This window comes from Lycium barbarum, chromosome 8 (assembly GCF_019175385.1).
Source record: "Lycium barbarum isolate Lr01 chromosome 8, ASM1917538v2, whole genome shotgun sequence".
Classification (NCBI taxonomy): domain Eukaryota; kingdom Viridiplantae; phylum Streptophyta; class Magnoliopsida; order Solanales; family Solanaceae; genus Lycium; species Lycium barbarum.
The window spans coordinates 95,096,306-95,101,251 of record NC_083344.1 but is presented as its reverse complement, the minus strand read 5'-3'; the positions used below and the strand labels follow the sequence as shown (position 1 = coordinate 95,101,251).

The 4,946-nt window shown below is 33.3% G+C and overlaps 1 long non-coding RNA gene across 1 annotated transcript; it reads left to right on the top strand.

Annotated features, from left to right (window-relative positions):
- Positions 1 to 258: 258 nt before the first annotated feature.
- On the top strand, positions 259 to 1,786 carry LOC132606340 (uncharacterized). Its single transcript, XR_009569694.1, has 2 exons — positions 259 to 469; positions 582 to 1,786. It is a non-coding gene; the product is annotated as an uncharacterized LOC132606340 (long non-coding RNA).
- The last annotated feature ends 3,160 nt before the right edge of the window (positions 1,787 to 4,946 follow it).

The following is a 4,946-nucleotide window of genomic DNA, read 5'->3' as shown; positions in this document are numbered from 1 at the left end:
ATATTCCTGGAAAGGTATTTTTATGTACTATAACTTTCATTAAGGAACCTTTTCCAAATTCGCAACGAATCAAGGTGTTATGGTTGCTCAAAGTAGGCCCCTCAGCCACTTTCGCAAAACGTTTAAACCTTTAAATTTCCTCTGAAACTCTAACGATACGAGTCTAACCTTTATTTTAAGATACGGGACGTTACACATAGTCCTGCCTACATGGCGCCCTCACAATTTGGGATTTATATTTATCTTTTATCTAAAAAATTTGCAATTTTCCTCTTCTTTCCACTAAATAAAATCGCCAGGGAAAATTTTGTTTATTGTTCCGGTGCTTTACTGTGCACTCCAAGAGTCGCTTCTAAAATTCCCCCAATAACTGTCAGCATAGATGATTCACATAACGTGCCTTCCTCAACGGGCTTGCTCTTTCTAATTCCCTCTTGCAATTCTCATGCCATACAAACAATACCAGTCGGTAGTTCTTTCTCTCCATCTCCTTTTACTATTCCCTGTTCTATTTTAGAGTTACATCTAAAAGTCTTCTCTGGTCCCACTGTCCCGCTTATGTTTGCATATATGATTCGTAGGATTTTGCGTGTAACATGGGCTTGCTCTGTGAAGCTTTGCAATTCACTATTTTGCTGGTGGTAGTTGTTGTTGGTAATTTTATTTTTTATATTTTACCTATCTGATTGCAACCTCATTATTCAAATTCGTCTAATTGAGTCCTTTAGTCAAATCAATTATTGGCTAATTCTCGTGTTTAATTACTCTTTCCTGACTTTAGCAATTCACTTATTGGCTAATTCTCACATTGAATTCCTCTTCTAGATTCTAACAATCGCTCTCTACGATCAACTATTGTTTCTCCCCTTCAACAATTTGTTCTTTCTGCTTCAACCGCTCTTTCTAAATTTGTTTAGTTGTTTTTGGTGAAACACTTTACTTATCATTATTATCGCATTCAATAATTCGTTATTCCCACTTGTGTTCTGATTATTTATATCTCAAATAGGATTCAAGTTTTCTTTTTCTGTCGGCACATGATATACATGGTTAATTATTAAGTTTTCACTCAATGGATTGAAACTCCTGATTTTCAGGTTGTTAATGACTTCTTCTGTGGTGGAAAATCTGTTTTTAATTAGGAAAAAATGAAAGTCGAACTTTTAGAGTAGTTGTATCATAAGAATGCACCAACAACTTCCCTTGAATTCATAGACCTTGCTTCGACAGGGATTATGATAGCGTCCAAATCCACATAGTCATCAATGTTTCTTTTTGCTTATCTTTTTGTGTTGTTAATTTTAGGCGACTGCTGGTTCAGATTTTATTGTATACAATTTGTTTTTTGTTTATTTGATTTGGATGTAGGATATTAATGTACGTGTTTTTTCGGACGCTAGAAGAGTATGTCTAAGGCATGGAGAAACTCTTGCAAGTTTATGTTACTTTAGTATGAATTTTGGATGATTTAACGGTGGTCCTGACGTTTCTTTTTTGTTCCTTGTGTCTCTGGAGTTCTCCCAAAACTTCTCCTCCTTACTTTCTTGTCCCGGTGCTATAAATAATCCTGCAATTTAATACTCCTTATGGTATGCATTTTTAAGGACTAAGAAAGTTTTAAATTTGTTAGAATTAACTCTGAGTTGTATGCTTCAGTGGAATTGTTTCAGATTCATGTCTATCCAGTGAGTCTGCACCAGAGAAGAAAAGTGAGGCCATTATATTTTCCAACGTTAATGAAATTGTCCTTGAATAATGATGTTAATTTCAAGATCCGCGGGTTAAACACTCTTACCTTCAGATACCATCTTTGTTGTAGTTCTTATGTTTCTTCACCCGCATGAGAGTAAACTCTGTTTCTGGTCGCATTCATTGGGAGCATAATACCTATCTCAATGTATGGTAAATTTTTTATGCCCTTAAATACTTATTTCGATATCAGTGTTGGATCCAGTGCTCTGTTCCTGATAGTAGCAGTACGACCACAATGGTATAACCCTTTAAGTTTTTCTTGTTCAATTTGTTGTGGCTACCATTGTTGTTGTTTCACGAGCATTGGAACTGTCTATCGTTTTCCTGTTGTTTCATATTTAGCGAACAGATTTTCCTTCTTCTGTTTTGCTGCAATAATGGAAGATTAATATTGCAGAATGGTGAGCTTTTGACCTCAAATACGTAACTTGTACATCTAAATTTTGTTATTTCTACTCTTGGGGCTTAATTTTACTCTTTTTTCCTTTCGCTGAAATGCTTGAACACTTACAAAAAATGGAAATGATTCATATATTACCACAGATTTGTTTTGAAATGCTACTAAGAGTCCAAATTTATCCTTGTGTTAAGGGTCTACCAGAAACGGTTTTTTTACTTCCCAAGGTAGAGGTAAGGTTTGCGTACACTCTTGGGCATGTTGTTGTTGTTGTACTGAGAGTTCAAATTTGCATTGATTTAGTGGGAACATTTTTCCTACTAAGTGCCGAGAATTATCAGTAGCAGTGAACTCATTTTTCCACGCCATGCCTCTCCTACGGTTGTCTATGTTTAGTTGTTCTCAGTATATACGTTAAGGCAAAGGTTCTTCCGAACCAGCTTTGATTTCCGGTATTTGTTATGTTATCTCAGGCTCAGCTTAGGCATTCTTTGTAATGAATATACAAGTACATGTTAGACCATTTCTCCCGTATTTAATCTATTGCATGCTCGAGTTAATTTCGATGAAATGTCATGTCATTTCGTTTTATTGTTTCATGTTATTTTTGTCAATCATGTCCTGTTGGTCATTTAAACTTAGCTGTTGGATTTTTGTACATATGAGCAACCTTGAGACAAAGATACCTTTTTAAAATCTGCCAAATGGAATACCGGCCCCAATAAATTAATGTTGCAAAGTTTTTCCAAAATTAACTTATCTTCCTCTCATCAGCTTTTCCTTCCTCCGTCTCATCTGACCAGAAAACTATCAAACCTAAATGATGAGGTCCCCTTCTCTTTTATTTGCTGCTTTAATTCCTTCATCTCACTAAACCCATAGAATTTCATTTTTCTTCTCTACATGAATAACCTAGCTCCATAGATGTGAAGGACTGATATTACTCCGCTGATGAAACTAACATTTTGGAATGCATTTTGAGATTCTTCTGCAATTGAAATATAATTTTCCATGTTATCCTACATTTGGTATTGGAATCACTACGGCTTGAGTCTTGTGAATGTAGAGTGTTGCTTTCTATTCTCTTCATTGATTATTCAATTTGATAGCGAATCTTCACGCCTTAATTAATACTCATAACCTGCAACTGCAAGTAAGTTTAGAAGAATCACTTTTTAAAAAAAGATGATTAAAGTTGTTGACCTTTTTTTCTTCTAAAGATGACTTCTCGATGGGTCGATAGTAGTCCACAAAAAATGGCAGAATGAGAATTGGTAGGGTTTTAGACAGGGAAGATAGAGGAAGATAAGTTAATTTTGGTAAAACTTGCAACATTAATGTAGCGGGGCTGGCATTTCACTTGGCAGATTTTAAAAGGGTCTCACACAAGTAATGTTTGTTATGTGACTCACAAAGTAAAAAAAATTGGAAGATGAGGACTAAGACGTGATCACACCAAGGATAGGTGTACCAAAGATGGATCTTGAGAATTATGAGGCATAGATCAAAGTAAGGCCCTTCTTTTCCGGGAAAGTAGCCTATGTTTTCCCCTAAAGTAAACGCTATTTCACAACTCTCATCATTGATCTTTGATTTGTTTTAGTTTCTAATCTTATATAGCCTGTTATTTACTGATTATTTAAAAAAAATAAAAAAAAATTGGATGTTGTTGTGAATAATTGGTGATTTTTATTCTTTAACTTGTGTATTATATTTAATCTAATGTCGCAGTTGCTTGCTTAAATTTGGATCTCAAAAAGCATGCGCTGAATGGCAGAATTGTACAAATAACATTACACGACATAGAGGTGCAATGTTTCTATTCTTACTAGATTAAGTATGCACGGGCCCAATAAATTTGACAATCGCATTGACTTTGATATGTCATTCTATGTTCGGGCTCGACTAATTTGTATTTGTATTAAAAAGATGAAATTGCATGGTTTGCCCTTCAAAAGGGCTGATCTTTACTTTTTACCCTTCAAAATCGAACTTATGCCCCTCTTTAAGGGATCCGTCATAACTTGTGGATATTATGATACGATTCCAATGTTAAAAAGTCTCACTATGAAGGTACAACCAAAAGCAGATTTCATATTCAAGGCTCAAACCTCATATCTCTAGTTAATGATGGAGAAATACTTATCATTTTATTATAGCCTTTGATAGTTTTTGGCAGTCAAATACTGCTCTTTCTTTTTCTTTTCTATAATTGTTTTTACATAGATGACTTTCGGGTACATGTAGTCAATTCCTCATTGTGAAGCAACTAAGAATTATTTGGTTTACACAGTTATAAATAAATTATATAAAATAATAAGAATAAGTTGATTAATAATCTTTACCTTATTGTATTTATTGTTGAATTTTTATTTTTAAGATTACAAATCTCACTTTTTAAGAAGACTTAACTATAAATATCCTTCCGTGACTTGATAATAAATATTCTTTATATATATTGTATGTTATTTAAATTAAATTTTCATATCAATTAAGTGTATAAATTATAGTGTCATAATACAGTATAAACAACACTCATCACTTTAACTTTTGAGTTTTGACAAATTATACTTTTAAAATTACCTTTAAACATATGAAAGTTTTCAATTTGAATGTGGTTTCAAATAGTGTGGATAGATGAATTATCTTTCAGATATATTTATTATATCTTTTTATTATTTTATTACAATAACTTTTTTGTGCAGTAATCAACTGTGCAAATAACAATTAACCCTACCTTTTTTGTGGATATTCGAATAAAACAAAACTTTTGTGCAAGTAGTAAATAGATATTTTA